The following is a 19613-nucleotide window of genomic DNA, read 5'->3' on the forward strand; positions in this document are numbered from 1 at the left end:
CACATGGGCACATGCACACATGCACACATTGGCACATGCACACATGCACACACCTCAGTATATGAGACATCAACCCACAGACTCAAACACACCTGCAATCAAACACATTGCACTACTGCTTCAGCCTATTATTACTATTAGTATACAGAGTAGTGAAGGTAATGGTATTACACACTCACCAGCATGGATAGGCTGCCTTGCTGTTACACCAGAGGGACCTGCGGAAAAGAGACATTCATCGTCAGTGGGCACAACTGTGCCATTGATACTGTGGGCATGTTACAGTTCAGTAGTGCAACAGTTAGCTTCCACAGGTGTACTGCAGATAATGAGGTTATCAATAATGCACAATAATTACCAAGATAAAAGCTACAAATCGTGGACACACCCCACACATGCATAACCTAACAGTGTACAGAATGGTCACTATACACATGGCATGTTACCTGCACGCTCTGTGTCCTGCTGCTGTGTGGCTCCAGCCTCCATCATTACACATGTATGCTGTTGTTGTTGCTGCTGTGCTGGAGCCACAACACTCAGGAGTAGTCCCTCCAGTCTGGTGAGGGGGGGATGTCTAGCCACCCCACCACCTGTGGCAAGCTGCTGCCTGTGGATATCCGACACGCTGATGGACATTTCTAATTAAATCACTGCAGTGATGGCATACCTGCTCATATGTCCGGTTATGTGTGCCTATGTCATTTACCCGATGGACCAGGTCTTGCCACAGTGCAGCCCTCTCCTGCTGGTTCTGGCTGGTGCGGGAAAAGAGTACAGTGAAATCCCACACCAGGCTCTGGTGTATCTCCTCCTCTTCTGCAGCGGAGTAGACTGGGTTCCACTGGTGAACCATGTCCCCGAAAAGGAGAAGTGAAATATGTCAGCAATATCTGTCAGCAGACTATAGCACACATAATACACATTATACTTGACTGCAGTGATATAACTTAGGTACCATATATAGCATCTGTCTGTCCATTGGGGATACACATGTACATGCCCAGATATCAGTGCTCATCCGACAACTGTGCAACAGTACCTGGCACACTCCATACAACAAACTAGTATACTGCAGCAGTCAACGCACTGTTTTAGGTACAATACACGACCCCACACTGGGGGTTTGAATCAAGGTACTGTATGGGGAACATTATCAGCCCATGCACTGCACACAATGCACGTTACATATTTCACTGGTACTGCACACTAGTCTTACTTGCCATAATCCTACCTACACCACAGTGACATACAGGGTAACACAGCACAACATATGGCAATGTAGTATGTGTTGATCGCAATACCCCACACACCTGTCTCTGGCCTCACACCATGGACACACTCTACCATGACAGACAGACAGTCATGGTGAGCAATCACACCAGTACACAACATGCACCCAGTCACTAGCACACTCATTCCACCTCACATATTCCGTTTGCAATGTGTTAATGGGTGTGCATTGTGTCCTAGGTAGGTATGTGCTTTTGGCCCTGGGCCTACAGCAGCATACTGTTATGCTATCCTGCCCCTTGTGACACATGTGTTATGATCATACCTGCTCCTTACAAACAGTTACACAGGGTGACTCATATGGCATATTACCTATCAGCATAACATTCAGCAGGGGTATGTCTGACATCTACTCATGAGGAGGCTTGCTTCTTACTTCTGTGTTGTCTACTACAGGATATGTCATATCTGTGGGTAGGGTCCCGTACCTCCACCATGTGCTCTATACTGCAGTGACAAGGATGACAGATGTAGGTAATTTGTGTTGTGGATGTTGGAGGTGTTACCATGGTTGGGAGACAACTGTCATGGGTGTGACCGAACTATGTATATCCAGCAGTGGTAACCTCTATGTAGGTAGTCTGTGTGCGCTCTGTGGTGTTTGAGTGCATTGACACAGTTACTTGCATATGTCTGTGTCCTTCACCATATCTGTAGCTGTCATGGGAGGTACATACCATGTAGGACATTGTGGGGTGTGGAGGGGTACAGTGACCTACATGTCCATAGCTGACACACCATGTCCGCTAACACATTCCATGTACAGGTATTACAGGACTAGTGTGCCACTGTGTGTATCGTTGTGGAGCCTATTGTACACTTGTTGACCTTGTTCCCCCCCTGACACATGCAGTGGTGGGCAGGCATGTACATATGTGGTGGTTACTGGTGTCAGTGTTTTTGAATGGGATATGGTACTCCAGTATCCACACTGGTGTTCACTCCATGCCTGTGACACCAGGCACCTGTAGCAAGACATCTGCACACATGTGCCTCACACAGTCTATATATGTATATATATATATAAAAGTATATATATGTATTGATATATTTATATCTGTATATGGATATATATCTGTTTGTATATATGTATATATCATATGTATATCTAGATGTAGATATATACATATAGATGTGGGGGGAGAGGGGGAGAGAGTGAGAGAGAGACACAGGGTGAGTGTGAGGGGGTGGGACAGAGAGTGAGAGATAGTCATATACAGACATATCTGTTGTCAGTCAGATCTATCTGTATATGTGTAAGTCTCTACAGATATCTATATATGTATGTGTGTATTACATATATCTGTACATACATATTCTACCAATCTCGATGTCTGTGCAGTACGTGAGAACCTGGTTCAAGGCTCCTGATAGCACACCAGCGGTACCAGGCTATACCCCGTATCATGCATTTTGGCCCCAGGACTCGGGACAAAACAGAAAGGGAGGGGGTGTGTCCATATTCATGGAGGACACACACACCTCCAGGTTAGTGGCAACACATGAAGCATCACAAACCATCCAGGTGCAGATAACCGTAGGCAAACCTGCTATACAACTGGTAGCATGTTACAGACCACCCTCCCGATCTCAGGGACCACAGTCGGCCTTCCTGTAGACATTGGAGGATATGAATGTCCCACCACACACCATCATATTGGGATAGTGCGACTACCCTAACATACACTGGGTGCATTATTCTACCCCAAACACCCTAGCCCAAAGGTTCCCGGTATTCACTATGTCAAATGCAATGGAACAGCTAGTCACCTCTCCCACAACAGGAGATAATATACTAGACCTGATCATGACAAACATGGGGACAATGTGCTACACACTGGAAGGATACCCCTCACTAGTCACATCTGACCACAGACTAATCACCCTGGATATACATATCCCACCTCCCCCACAACATAACAGACTACAGTGGGAGACCTCTCACATGCCGACTTTACACGTCTTATAACTGAGTTGGTATCCTGAATGCCCACTGGGCCAGTGTAATCCACTTCCCACAATGCAGACACCCTCACATATGCTTCTACAGACATCTCCAAGAATGCATGGATTATGCAATCACAAATGGAACCATGACCCTCTCCACCAAGGGCAGGCGTCCTGTCTGGTGAACCCCAGCATTGAACAACTTGTATAACAACAGATGGTAGCTACTGCACGGCAGAGCATACTTCCATAGAGCTATGGCATCTCTCATCAGCAGTAGTAGACAGATGGGTTTTGTCGTACAAACATGCAAGGCCAACAATGAGAGGGACATCGCTATGGTCACTACAGATAACCACAAGGCCTTCCTCTGCTATGTTACACACCTGGGTGGGAACCCTCAGTTGTGTTCATAGTTAGTTCACAGTGACATATGCTACACTGACCACACAGATAATGCCAACAGTCTGGCAGACAGGTTCAGTGCAGGTTTCTACGCTCCCTCACCCACACATGTGGAATTACTTATCCCAGCTGACTAACCTCCCTGTCAACTCGGATGTCCAGCTGGGAACCACCCTCAGTGGAGCTGTAAACACAGCAGCAATGGGACCCAACGGTATTGCAGGTTGCATGCTACGTGAACTGCAAGAGGAGCTACACATGCACATTACATGCTATTCAGCCATAGCCTTACTACAGCATATGTACCTGGACACTGGCATACAGTAACAGTAGTCCCACTCCACACAGGAGGCACCTCTACAGACCCTGGTAACTACCGCCCCATACGCTTAACCAGCCTGGTCTGCAACACTATGGAAAGGATCATTATGGTACCCATACACAGAGACATTGGGGACTTAGACACTTGATCCCACCCGGTTTGGCTTTGTAGAGGGCAGATCCTGCCTTATGAACCTGGTTGACCTTTTCAAATCAGTCACTATAGCCATTGCTGAGGGCATAGCAGTCCATACAGCCTACCTGGACTTGCCTACAGCATTCAACACAATACAGCACTCTGCCATCATAGACATGATCAACAGCTAACATGTAAATCCATATGTCACATGATGGGTTGCAAACCAGCTAACGGATAGAAACCCTATAGTCAACCTCACTGGTGCCATGTCAGACTCAGAGCCAGTCACATGTGGTGTCCCACAGGGCTCTGTCCTGGGACTACTCATGTTCGGCATATCATTCTCAGATGTGGAAGCAGACATGGGAGGGTAGTGGCTGACAATGTTCAAAGATGACTGCATACTAGGCGCCATAGGCAATACACCTGCTGACACATACATCCTACTGACAGGCCTGATGGACACCAACAACTGGTGGCGGAGTCATGGCCTGACACTGCATGCCACATAATGTATACTCATACCCTTTTCAGACAAAGTAATCGGAGACGTGGTGACACTGTGCAATGCTTACCTCTCATTTGACACACACGGTGCTGAAGTGGTTGGATGTACTTCCTACCTTGCCCACCTTATCATGAAGGGATTCACATCCACATCAAAAGGGGTCATTGTACCCTTATACTCCTCCCTTATCAGGCCCATGACTGTGTACTATGCCCCATTTGGTATGTACCTCACCTGGCACTTGCAACAGCTAGGGGGACCCCATGAGTACATCACCAGGTGGATCTAGGGTCTGCAACAACTGTCATATGCTGCCAGACTAACGTAACTCATGCTCTATTCCATAGCATACTGCCTACGTAGGGGTGATCTGTGCCTGATGTAGTAGGCCATGTCCAATCTGGTAGTGATGGATATGTTCCACCTCATACAATCCAAATCCATCACAAGCACAATAGCTACGGATTTAAACCTCAGCACACATATGAATAGGACATACTGTAGGGACAGATCCATCACTAAGAGGCTTCCCATACTGTGGAACAGGATCCCAGTTCATGTTAGGCAGAGACCCTCACTGACACTCTTCATGTGCATTCTTGACAAGTGGATGGGAGATCATAGGTTTACAGCAGGGGTCTTCTCAGTGTCACTACTAGACAGAGGCACAGTACACTAATGCTATTATGTAGGGGGGTCTTCACTCTGTCACTACTATACAGAGGTGCAGGTTTCTAAATCTATTCTATACACTGTCTGCAGATAGCCTAGTACTATACTATGCCACTGTGAAACTATATCTGTCTATGTATTTCTACATCCCTGTCTATCTATGTATACACATATGCATATTATATATATATATATATATATATATATATATATATATATATATATATACATACATATCTCGATATACATACGTATACACATGTTTTATATATATATATATATATATATATATATATATATATATATATATATACTCCTTTTTAGGTCCACATATGTATACACACAGTAACGTACTGCTGAACACCCATTACTGTACCACCTACTTGTACATTGCACTACAACCTACATTGCTATGTGCACATAGCTACCATCACATACATATGTATGTGGAGCCTTCAGTGACAGTTTCAGTATGGCCCCGTCCCTATGCACATCCTCATATACATAGATACAGACCAATAACACATCAGGAGGGTTCACAGTATGTAGAGTATTATAGTAGTACTTTACATTACCTGTGTTTGTTGCAGCTGTTTGTGTAGGCTTGCAGTTGCTTGGCCTGCTGTCTGCCTCTTTGCCTTGATGTTTCCGGTTTGTTATTTCTTTCTCTTTCTTTCTTTCTTTCTTTCTTTCTTTCTTTCTTTCTTTTTTTTTTTTTTTTTTTTTTGGTTTTCTCTCTCTCTCTCTCCCTCTCTCTCTGTACCTCCAGCAGGGGCAATGACAGTATTGCATGTGTGGACTGGGAGTACAGGATGCTTTTGTAGGTATCTGCACATGTCCATGTGATGGCCTCTGCACCAGTTGTTAGCCAGCATTTACTAATTGCATGCAGCCTGCTGTGCAGTGATTGCAGTTCTCACTGTGATTACAGGCCTGTGCTATAAAAAGGTCTGTTAGGTAGGCATAGCCCTTTCAGATTATCAGGGTGGGGACCATGCTGGTTTGCTGTGGACACTGTTCTGTGAGTGTAAGGGTGGGTATGTCTCTCATATTTCAGGCTGTGTTGTAAACACTGCAATGCATGTTTTTCTGTAAGCTACTGTTAGTACATTTGGCAGGGTGTCAGTGGGGCACAGTTGACATTTGTTTTCACATCAGGGACATCCCTGTAACTCAGTCACAGTTGCTATGTCTGCACTCTTAACTATTCAACTGTGGCTGTGTTTATCCTGCTCTGAGTATGTGTGTGGCTTGCCAGATGTTACTGTGACATTATTACCTAGTAGCTACCAACTAGCATGACTGTTTCTCAGCACACAGTACTATTTTACAAATCCACTATATTTGACAGTAAATATACATGACATGCTTTGTGTGCTAGACTTGTATATTCCCTTTAAATTAATTCCTACTATTTTATGATATATTTCTTTCAGCACAATGTTCTTGTATAGCATTCATGGCTTAGTGGTAAGTCATGCAGACTAGTGTTTCCAAGGTCCTGGGTTCGAGACTGAGGGAGGTATTTTATTTTGCTGCTAAGAAAACTACAGGCCTTGTCATTCAGAGTGACTAAGGCACTTTTAAGCAGTTGTAAGCGGGTTAGCGCTGGTTTGCGTGGAGCTCACTCATGTGCACTGCCGCTTAGCTTCGCACACACACGCTTAGCTAAGCGCGCAGAAGCGCACACCCACTTACTACTGCTTAAAAGTGCTTACTCTCGCGCACACCCATGCTATTTTCTTTGAAAGAAAAGAAAATGGGGAGATAGGAAAGTGGTGAAAAAGGGGTCACAAAGAGGGTAGGACAGTATGGAATCAAGCTTTGGTTTTGCAGGAGGGATGTAGGTAAGGCCCATAGCTGCCCATTTCTTCATCAGCAACAGCTGTGCATATGTTTGTAATTTGGTGTGACATTTGAAACCTTCCACCCCTGAGAGAGGTGTAAGGACAACAATAATACTTGTTGTACAGCCAATTGTAATTGACAGTTTACATGTCCAGCAGACATGTGTGCAAAATGGGCAGCTATGTATGGGGCGTAATTTTTTGTGGGTACAGAATGCCCTTTTTTTTTTTTTCAGGTGAGAGTGGTATGTCAGGTACAGGAAGTCGGTATAGCTGGGGAGGTAGGTTGGGGAGGTTAACAGACAAGAGAAACAAGACGCATACAGGGGCGGTGTATGACACATGTGGGGGGGTTAGACAATTGACGGGGATGGATGTTTGGATATCTCGAGCCCATGAGCCCACAGATGGCAACAGTGGAACTGAGATCCCCACCCATGGGCAGTTGCCACTGTGCCTTCACTGCCCAGGATGGGGCTGTGCTGGGGGCTGTGTAGGCTGAGCAGCAGGCACGCCCGTGAGTTGTGTCACCCGTGCCTCAAGCTGGTGTAGGGGCCCAAGCACAGTGTGCCGGATCTCCCTATGCACCACAGTCTGGACACTACGGAAGGTGAGTGGATGTTCTCCTCCAGCCACGCTTGCAGAGGGGGGGACGAGCCCCATCCCCTGCAGCGCTTCCACCCGCAGGTGGCACAGGGCCACCAGAGGAGGGTCCGGCCTGGGCACTACTGCCAGGTGCACTCGCCAGCTGAGGTGGAAGAGGTGGGTCCGTTGGAACCCGCCTTCCCTGTCGTCCTATGTTTTGCATTATGCTATGACAGTTTGGGTTAGTAACATACAATACCATTCACAATTAGTTGTAACAGCATGCATTAGTATTCCCATTAACCAAACACCCATATATTCAAGCCATTGAACAGCAAGCATAACACATGCATAATTTGAACAGCAATACACAATCCAACAACATGCAGGGTTGATTGATGGCAGCAGGCCATCAGGTTTGGATGTATGAACAGGGCAGATGCATCAACGTACATGCAAATATGTATGAACCAACAGGACAAATGTCCAGGGTGTTAATTGTGATTGCACATACCAATTTCACGTGGAATGGATTATATGTGGTTATAGGGTAGGGTGAAGAAATATTTAATTAACAACTTCAAATACCAATACATATGCTGTACATTTCTACTAGCTGCAGATATATACACACTACAGTTCTGCCTACAGTTTCCTATGTGATAACTACTTCAGGTTGGTGATAGGAATGTTACTGCTGCATCAATATACATTTCATTTTTATTCATACATATTCATATCTGGCTCTGTTCAGCTACATCATCCTGCTACATTTGCTTTATATAGCTATAGACAACTGTGGATGTTTGGTATTTCAGACAACCATACTATCTGCATATTGCAGATTGAGAGCAACATATCCAGATTTCGGGACACACATTCCAGCTGCAGTACTGTTTTCAACACATGTTACTGTTTGGTTCTGCCTGTCACATTCATTTCATTCTGTACTGACTGCAGTATACTTTATTCAGGTGTTATTACTACTTTATTGGTGGATTCATACCTCTTTCTCACACTCTCTCACTTGTTTTATTTTTACAATTCAGGATGGTACTTAATTCTAGGCTTTATTGACATGTTTTACCTGTAGTTATAACAATCCTTTCCAACAGTCTCACTTATGTCATGTTTCTGAATTTCAACAGGGATATATTTCACACGTGTTTTACTCAGCTTCTGCAGCTGTACTTTTCAGCCTGCTGCAGGTTATGTACTATTATATTACAGGTGGGACATCTTTATTTCAGACTTGTTTCATTTTTATGTTTGGATTACAGGCTGCATCACACTTTTGTAATCAAGCAATACTTGCAAACCCTCTTACACTGTTACTTGCACATTTTATTAATTAGTGACTACACTGCACTCTTTTGCTAACTGTCATACTTATATATTTATTTACAGTTACAGGGAGAGAATTACTGACCTGCCTGGTGGTGCAACCGCACCAGCCTATCGCCATAGGCTCGATGGTTCGCAGAACGGACACCTGCAGCTGTAATATAAATAAAGTAATATTGGCACTCATTTTACACCTATTAAACCACTGCTCACCTACGGGCACTCATTTTACAGCTGTTAAAACACTGCTCATCTCCATAATATCAGCTAAGTTAATTTCTTACATAAATAATTACATGTAACTTACTCAGTAGTGGGGCGTTGGGCATTTGCCGGGCCTCCTGGATCCAATGGTTCAGTTGGTCCTGCTTCCGTCACTTCAGGTCCGCATGGTGGTGACGGACCTGCTCACCAGTCCTTGGTATTCCTGTGGCACTGGTGAGATCATGTGCCAACCGGTCCCACGACTCAGCCCTATATGCTCCCCACAGGACCTGGCCCTGCATGAGTTGGGCCTCATGATTATGGACGAGGAGCCAAACCATATATTTGGACTCCTCAACGCCCCACCTCTGTGCTCGGAAGCAACTACCCTCACCTACACCTGACATCCTGGCTGCAAGTCGGTTCTACAATCGGTTATGCTGTGTATTCCCGCCTATGGGGCTTATATATGCTGTTTTTCCCACACTTATCTGTGATTGGCCATTTTGGAATTGTGTCAGCTTCACAAAACCTGCTTTGTCATGCTCCTCTTTCTATTCATTCCTATATATATGCTATTACTGCATTTCTAAGTGCAACTGTCATGGCTTAGTGGTTCAGTACTTTGACTATGGTGCATGGTATCCTGGGTTCGAACCTGGCCATTGCTTTTTATATTTTATGACTGTCTACACAGGCTAGGAGGTGTGTCTGTGTAAAGGCAGTTTTGATACAGCTTGCTCAACGTTGCCCGTCGGTTAGCTTGTTGGCACGGTGCGCAGCTCCGCGCAAACGGATCATGCTGGTTTACGCGTGGTTTGGCTGTCAGCATGCACATTACGCTCAACTCAACTACAGGCACACAGTTTCAGCGTGTTAAAACGCTGCTCAACCCAGGGCACTCATTTTACACCTATTAAACCACTGCTCACCTACGGGCACTCATTTTACACCTGTTAAAACACTGCTCACCTACGGGCACTCATTTTACACCTGTTAAAACACTGCTCACCTACAAGCAGATATCCTCAACTTGTTAGACTGTAGCTCAGCTATGGGCAAATCTCACATTTTTTTTTTATTTTTTTATCTCACATTTCTTCAAAATACATGGCCCATTTCATTACATTTTACATAAAATATAATTTTATATATGTACATATATGTCAGGGACTTGTTTCATGCTTATTTCACTAAAAATAAAAATTGATGTTGTGGGGGCTCGAACCATGACTGCCTTCTCTTCAGCCAACGTCTCTACCACTACGCTATTGCTTCTTGGTTTACATTGCATATTTAGTTCTTATATGCTATTCCACTGACTGTTAACTGTGGCTAAGTGCCAGGCACACCTGCGCAAACGAGCGCACTCATGGGCAAACATCTTTACAACTTATAAAAAAAAATATAAGATGTTCATTTATACATTTTATGTTCATAGTCTGTGGGGGCATGTGTTGTGTTGTGTTTATTCACATTTACACGGACTCTGTCCTGGGGGTTTACTTTTGGGACTTTTACTCTTCTGGGGGCATGTCCGTTTGCAGGGCTCGCCCTACGGACACACCCCCTACTGTCTTACATGGACCGTGTTAGCCTTAGGTGTGATTCAGCATGCCCTCATGCATATGCATGACATGCTGACGCCACACCCTTTAACTGCAGCCTCCGTGTAAGCCTTGTAACTCTTACACGGAGGCTTCGTGAATCCTGCCCATTATATATTTTTGATGTAAGATGGTTCCTCTACCCGATGTTCAGGTTTGTTTTAGCATATCTAATTGGTGATGGAGGAAGTATTTTACATCCAAAATGTAAGTTATATTATTATTTAATGTCTAAGTATACAATCATGCATATCCCAGCAGAATGGAAGGCATTCTAACCCCCACATGTCTCTCGACACTTCTTGATTTTGCCACAGTGTTCTGCTCTGTCCCCTCATAGATTATTTGATTTGCTTGCATATCACTGTTGATTAAAGTTAGTCAATAGCGTCAGACATTAGAATTTCCTATTTTTTATTGTCTAGGTAATGTGTGTGGGCATACTACGTGTTGCAGTCAAAAGTAATTTCTATGTGCTGTCTCTGTCACTCAATTACTTGCGCTTTTGTCTTTTCTTCACTCTTGCTCTCTGTCACACATGCTCGCGCACACACACACACACACACACACACACAGACACACACACACATGCACACACACACACACACACACACACACACACACACACACACACACACACACACACACACACACTCACAATACTTTTCTTTCATTACTCTTTTTTTGTTTTTATTTTACACTCGTTAAATAGCAAAACTATGTTTAGCAGGCATTAAAAATGGTGGCCATTTGCATTTTTTTTTCTAGCTGAGCTTAACAGCAGACTTGTCTTTTACACGGCATTACCTGTACAATTAACACCACACTGAAGAATGTCTGTTCTCCAATCAGGGTGAAGATGTATATTTCGCCTATTCTCTAAAATTGTAAAAAGCATTCAGTACACCCATATATAAAGGCCATCATGAGTTGGTGTTTTATGACAGTTTGATAAATAAATGTCATATACATGTAAGTTGTAAACATGTAATGCTATATTATACCAAATAATGCCGCTTCCTATGTACTGCACTGTACATTGGTATTCCTCATGCAATTGTTAATAAGCTTTATTCCACCCCCTTTGGCAATAAATTATTCAATGCTAGACAGAGCTGACACATGTACAGTTCATACTTTGTTACCCAACAGTCACCAGTATTTCCTCGCTGCCTATATACTCCATGAAGCCAGGTATGGTTGACACACATACAGTTCATACTTGTTTGTGTCCATCCACTTCAGTATACTATACTGTCCACATAATGCTAGATACCAGGCTTCTTTGTCACATGTCCTATCCAACCCTCACTACCTACATCTCACTATGCTTACACACTGCCTGTACTTTGCATGATTGCAGGTGCAGATGGCACATATACAAATACATAGCTGGCTGACTATACAGTGCTACAACTCTACAGTGCCAATACTTTCTATGTGGACAGCTGTAGATGATATACACTCCATACATAGGTAACAGCCAATACATCACTGTACCTCTACACCCCCTATACCTTGGGTAAAGGGGTGTATGATTCACATTTACAGTATTTAGGTGTCCATCTACACACCACTGAAATTTCTTCAGTGACAAAACTGTGCACAGTGAGAGCCATATGTATATCATACTGGAATTCCCTGATTGGTAGAATGGAAACAAGTGCATACAGTCACTCTTGTAAGGTCTGTGATATACATGCTGCCTATCACCACAAACAGAGAAATATGTATCTTGGTTATTTATCATTAAAGAGAGGTGCACCAATATACAAACATTTGTAAACCTAGTACCATAAAATCTCAGAGGTGTTAGATGACAGACAGAGGTAACTTGTATATTCAATCATACAAAGACACTGTGTTAATATTTGCATATAACAGACACAGCACAATTATGATACTCATGCCAGTATATATTTTTTTCAGGAAGGACTCAATAATTTTTTTTCAGGGCATTTTTCTGTATACTGTTATGCAGTTGTGTCTAACACTGTTATGTAGTTATGTCTAATATAAAATGTCATGAGACACCTTATATGTTAACCTAAAGTTCATGCAGCATAATGTACATACATATGGCTCAAGCTGACCACTGCCAGGTAAGACCTTGACACCTCTCAGCTGCCCAGTTTTTACAGAAGGTCCAGATTTTTTCTTCATATTTTTGGTCTTTTCATCATAAAAAGTGGTTTTCTGGCAAATCAAGGAGGATTAAAGTCATTAAATAATGACAAACATTTGAGTTTCAGAATTCATGTCCTTCAAAGCAATGCATACTATCAGAAATCCTGCTGTTCTGCCAATTTTCTATGTTTATAAGAGCAATATTTAAAAGTGTTGCTATTTTTGGGGCCTCAGTCCACCCCATTATTTTACATTTTGTCCAGTTTTCTTGCACTAAGAGGTTGAGAGGTATGGACCTTGATGTCCATGTATTTACTGTGGTCATTCACTGCTGTCATACAAAGCATGAGATGGAAGAGAGGGTGACAGCTATGAGTAAGGGGGGGTGATCATGACAGTCTGGTTCACCCATCACCATCTTACCTGCACTGTGGACCTTGTGGCAAATGTTGATGCCATAGAACACCTGAGAATAAACAGAGGAAATATCAAAACAGGAAGTCCAAAGAATGCTAGATGCTCAAGGGGAGCTGCATCGACAGTCAATAATTGACTAGTGCAAAGCATCATGTTCCCCATGGGAACATCATCATGGTCTTCCTTATACATGCAACTAATATCACATTGTAAGACATGCAAAACATCCCCAACCCTAAAATTTGGCAAGTGCATCATCCTTGACCAGTAACTGGTGGATGTGGCTATAGGCCATATGTAGACATAGGCAGTCATGCCCTCTGCAACATCTTTTCAGAGCTTCTCCTGGTTACCTGCCACTAACCATGATCAATCTATAATTAGGCAGTGAGGCAGCACAGTGCCAGGTACCAAGAATGGCAGGCCAGCTGTTTTATACTTCAGTCTTGTATTACATCTTTATATACTTAATTAGTTGTTTTTAGTTGTATTGTATATAGCATGTTGCACTAATGTAAATGTGATTCTGTTTCAAGCTTTCGTACATCGTTTTTCATACCTGTTTATCATCATATTGTTCATATCCTCAGTAGATGGTAGCATGCTTTTGCTATGGGTTTCTATGACTGTGCACTGTATAAAATGAATGCAAACACTGAATATTGTTTATTTTTCAAATCTAGGGCAAAACTAAAGTTAACACCTGCAGTATTATACATGTGCAGATGCTATTCATTCTCATAGCTTCATAGTAGGTTACTAGGTTAGTGGCCCTACAGCCTTTACAAGCCTAGCCATGTTAATCCCAAGTATCCCCATTTGTTCTTTTTGGGTGGTTTGCAGAATGAATTTAGGAACAGATCTGTGATCAACGCTGTTTATCCCTGTCCATGAGGGACATGGGTGCCACCCCAGTGGTGAATTTGTGGTCTCCCATCCAATTATCTAGGTTACATTTCAATAGGGTCAGTGAGGAGCTCTGTTTTACATGAAGAGGGAGTCTAATCCAGAGAAGCAGCGATCTCTGGGAGACATATCTGTCTCTCCAGCATGATCTGTTAATTTCACAAGCTAGGTTGAGATCCCTAGAGCAAGTGACTTTTCAACAATTTGACTTAGGATGTGCAGCATTTCCATTAGGGGTGAGTTGGAGATTGCCTTATAGGCCAGGCACAGGTGACTCTCAGCAGCCTATAAGATACAGAGTAAAGTGACAAGACTTTCAGCTTGACCTCTGAGGTCTCTCCAACTGAGGTACATGCAAAAGGGTGCATTATACTCTACTAGTCATCTGATGAGGGTCAAGTACAGTGGAGTTGTAACATCCCTTGACCTGGATGCTATGCCCTTGTTTATGAGGTGCACTTTGTAGAAGGCTTTCCTTACTACTGTGGAAACTTGGTGGTCAAAGTTCAGATTGTTTTCAATCTGTGTTCCCCAGTCTCATGCTACTGGGTTGGAGCTCAGGGAGGTGCTGTCATTATTGTAATTTGTAGGGAATTCTGTTTTGCCAAAGGTAATAATAATGCATTTTTTTTTAATTTTGTTTTAGACCATGGCTTTGGCACCAATCATTTGTTTGGGTTAGCCCTTCTTGCAATATGTCGACATTATTGGAGGACTCAATGATTGCTCCAAATTTGCAATCATCAGGAATCTTGGTGAGCCAAAGGTCATCTACTTTGACATGGAATTATGAGAAATACATTGCAAACAGTAAGGGGCCCAGCACAGACACCTGTGGTACTCCACTTGTGACGGGTCTACTGGTGGAGGTGAAGTCACCAATTTTGACAGAGTGTGTTCTGTCAGTGAGCCAATTGGCTGCCCATCTAGTAATGTAAGAGTTAATCCATATCTGGGATCGTTTCTCAATGATGCCAGAGTGGGGAATTATGTCGAAAGCCTTGGCAAGGTTGAAATAAGCTGTCTGCACTGTCTTACATTTGTTTGTCCATGGCTTTGGTGACATTCTCAAAGAAGTCTACCAGATTTTATATGCACGATCTACCCTTAACAAAGACAAACTGGGTTGCGTCCAGCATTTGGAGGTCACCTATGTCCTTGTTAATAAGGTCCATGATAATTCTTTCCATGGCCTTGCAGATGAGGCTGGTTAGACTTATGGGTCTGTAGCTCCCAGGGTCAGTTGATGGCACCCCTTTGTGCTGGAGAATTACTATTGCTGTTCTCTATTCTGCAGGAACCTAGCCAGTTCTCAAGCTATGATTAAAGAGAATGCCAAGTGGGTCCACTAGGTCTTATTTTAGATTGTTTAGTAAACAACCTTGGATATTATCTGGTCCTACTGAGGCCATGTGTTTGCTCTTGGTGAGTGCAGAGATGACCTTTTCTCTAGAGATACTAGACAGATGCCTGGTGTCATGTATGGTTTGGGATATGGTAGGTGAGGATAAGGGGGTGAAGTTTGCACTGAAACTGTCAGCTCGCAGGTCGGTGATATCTTCTAGTGTAGTATGAGTGATCCCATATACAACCACTTTGACACATAGCTGGGCATTACATTTTAGACTTTGGACATAGTTAAAGAATGCCTTATGATTATCCTTGGCTAGGGATGCTATTTTAGTTTCGTAATTTGCTTTCTCTGCAGAGTGATATCCCTCTTGCTTTGGAACAACAGTTTCTTCTTCTTGTTATATAATCTGTTTGTACGTGAGGTCCACCACAGTAGTTTGTTTTCATGGGAAGACCTGGTTTTGATCCGGTCAGGTACAGGAGAGTTTATGCAGTCATGTAAGTGTTTGTACAGGGCATTTGTGTACACTTCGACATAGTGATCATTGATGTCTGTTATTGCGGGTCTTTTATACCATTGCTTCATAGGGGATAGTTAGCTTTAGTGAAATCTTTTTATAATTTTTGTTCCTGTGAGGGTGTCAGTTCCAATAGTTACTTCAAATAAGACTGATCTGTGGTCTGACCTAACCAGGGAGGGCATCACGCGTGGGGAAGTACAGTGAGCCATCATGTTGGTGAGTATTATGTCCAGAACATTAGAGCCCCCAGTGGGGGTGCAGACTATCTGTTCCAGAGCATTTGTGTTTACAACGTGCAGGAACATCTGGGCGAGCATGTTTTTGCTTGTGTATATCCCCCAGTCTATGGAAGGATAGTTGAAATCTCCCATAACTAAGGTGTTGGGCTCATACCTCTCAGTCTCTTAGTACAAGAAATCTGGACAAAGCCTGAGAAAATGGGGGGACAAATGCCCAAAAATAGGGACATATTTTAAATATTGTTCTTATAAACTTAGAAAGTTGCTAGAATAACAGGGTTTGAGTTAACATTCATTTTCTGAAACTCAAATGTATGTCATTATTCTGTGACATCAATCCTCAGATCATCCCATTGATTTGTCAGAAAAACCACAAAGTTTATGAGGAACAGACCAAAAATATTAGGCAAAAATCTGAACATTCTGTGAAAATCTGGACAGCTGAGAAGCATGGTTGGGCTGTATGGCGAGGGATTACAGTAAATTGCGGTAGAAGGTGTGCTGACCCTGGTACATGGTGGGAAATCTATAGCTAGCAAGATGTGGTATGGTACTTTACCAATAGTTAACCGGACATGGAGTAGTTCAAGAGAGTCATGCTGTTTGACCAGTCTCAAAGTGTATTTTGCATTAATGAAGACAGATGCACCTTCACCTATGGTTCCTTCACATTCATTTTGATGTCTGAACATGTAGAAGGCATTGTAATCTTGCATGGCCAGGGTGCTCTCAGCAGCCTTGAACCACGTCTCAGTAACTACACAAATGTCAGCATCCTCCTAGGTGAGGAATGCTTCCAGGGAGTGTAGTTTCATGTTTAAACTGCTAGTATTAAGCAGCATGACCCTGAGTGTGTCTTGTTTAGATTTTGTTACATTGGAAAATATGCTGTTTTGACATTGCCTAAAAAGGCTCTATGGGGGAGGTAAGGGCCTTTGCCAGTATCTGAAACCTAGGGGGGAATAGGTGCAGACCATCCCTAGCAAAGCAGCAAGGTCTGTCTACCATATCCTCCCAAGCTGACAGATACTAGATCCCCTTGGACTAACACCAGAAGCTGAGCCAGTTGTTGAAGTCAATCATTTCTTGTTTATATTGTGGCATCATCCTGGGTGAGGGTAGGATACTGTTTAAGACTAGGGACATACCTGTCTGGGACACCTAATCAGAGAGTTACATCATGTGTGTCTTCATATAGTCCAGGGAGGTACATTTCAGGTCACTCACTCCAACATAGACTATGACAGAGTCATAACTGTACTTTTTGAGTGACTTGAGTGCATGCGTGATTTGTAGGATCCTGGCACCTGATAGGCACCTGACCATGAAATTCTCCTTGTCCAGTCTGGTGAGGGTGACATATGTGCGTCTCACTATGGACTCACCTATGACCAAGACATTTGATGTGTTTTGCCTTAGGGGCTTATTTGTTAGACACAGGTGTGTGTGTTGATATGTGTAGATTTCTTTATGCTTAGTGATGAGTGTGGGTGGTGTGCATTTCGGAGGTCTCTATTCTTTTGGTAGGTGTCACTCATCCCTTTCTGACATAGATGACAAGCAGGAGGGCTATTACATTTAGATGCTTTAATACATAGAAACACATCAGGACAGATAGCAGCATCATAAAATCTAAACAAACTGGTTAACAGACAGACCTTACATGCATACATGCTTACATCTCAACAGCTTACTACAAAATGGCAGTCAGACTTGCACGTCCTCAGTATTTATACACTTGTGCAGGCCCTTAGATACCTTCTTAAAGGTGCATACACACATATTGATCTACATCCTCCCTCTTAAAAAGATTGTCCATTGTAAAAACAGCATTAGAGTTAGACATGCATTACTATAGACATTAGAAAAAAACACAATGTTCATGTCCAAGTTGCCGTGTGTCTGTTACATGGTATGGAGATACAAACAAATCTCGTAACATAGCAATCAAAACTGAATGTAACAACAGGGACAGTCTTTGGTGAACAACTCTTATCAGGAATTTCTGGATTCATCACAGGAATAGAAATATTCTCTGGAACTTCTCTAGTAACTGTTTTCCACTTTGCACTGCACGTTCTGTCAAACCAAGTGACTGCAGGTACTCAGGGCTTTTCGTGACATGAGTAAAGTTCCATTCTTCAGCAAATCTTCTGAACTGTTGGCTTGTAAACTGCGTGCCATTGTCAGAAATAACTTTGTGCGGACTACCATGCACTGCAAAATGATGCTTCATCTTAGTAGTGACAGTACTGGATGCTAGGTTAGGAAGTAGGTCAATCTCAGAACAACTACTAACTTATAATCAGCTCTGTCTCTGTCACTCTAGCTATTACTCCCAGAATAAGTGTCCTGCCCTCAAAAACCTAGTACAACAGTATTTAGCCACAAGACCTCTTCGATCATCAAACAGACTATTACTGGAAGTCACCAACAGCAATAACAGCTTCTGAGACTCACTGTTAGCATACAAATCACATCTTCTAAAGCCTCCTTTAAAAACCTCATTAGGCATCATATGAAGCAAAGCTGGCTGTGCCATGACTGCTCCCCAGGCTAGAGCAATCAGACAAGGAACATATACTATGCCCATCTTACTTGCTAAATTCCCACTCTTCACTCCCATATACTGGCCCCATCAAGTTTAAATAAATACTACTATTAAAAATAAAAACATTAACTAGTACTGCCACTGTTCTGATTACAAATAGTTACCATGAAACTGTATAATTGTTTATACTACTAACAAAGATTTTCTTTTCTTTCCTCCAGTGGGCTGTCTTTCGAACTACCGCTAAAATATTCCAATGTACCATGTATACATTGTATTGTGTTTTCAGACCACAACTGGATACCATGAAACCTATTAATTATACTTATTATTAATTAATTTTTTTTTCTGTTACTTGTGCTTGTCTCTATAACACTGCAAAAACATGTATATTTTTATATATTTGTGATGCTGTTTTAATCATATACATGTATCTGAAATTGTCCTTTCAATATGGAGCTTTTCTCCCCGGGGGTCTGCTGAAAAGGGCCTTTGACCCAGTCAGACACCCTTGGTTAACAAATGTAAAATAAAATAAAGTAAATTGGAGTAAGAGTCTACTAACATCAAATAATGTTGACCATTCCACTTGAAAATGTCAGTAGGTTCTGTCGACCTAGGTAGTTC

Source organism: Protopterus annectens, chromosome 1.part0, assembly GCF_019279795.1.
Source record: "Protopterus annectens isolate FY-2018-M chromosome 1.part0, PAN1.0, whole genome shotgun sequence".
NCBI classification, from domain to species: Eukaryota; Metazoa; Chordata; order Ceratodontiformes; family Protopteridae; genus Protopterus; species Protopterus annectens.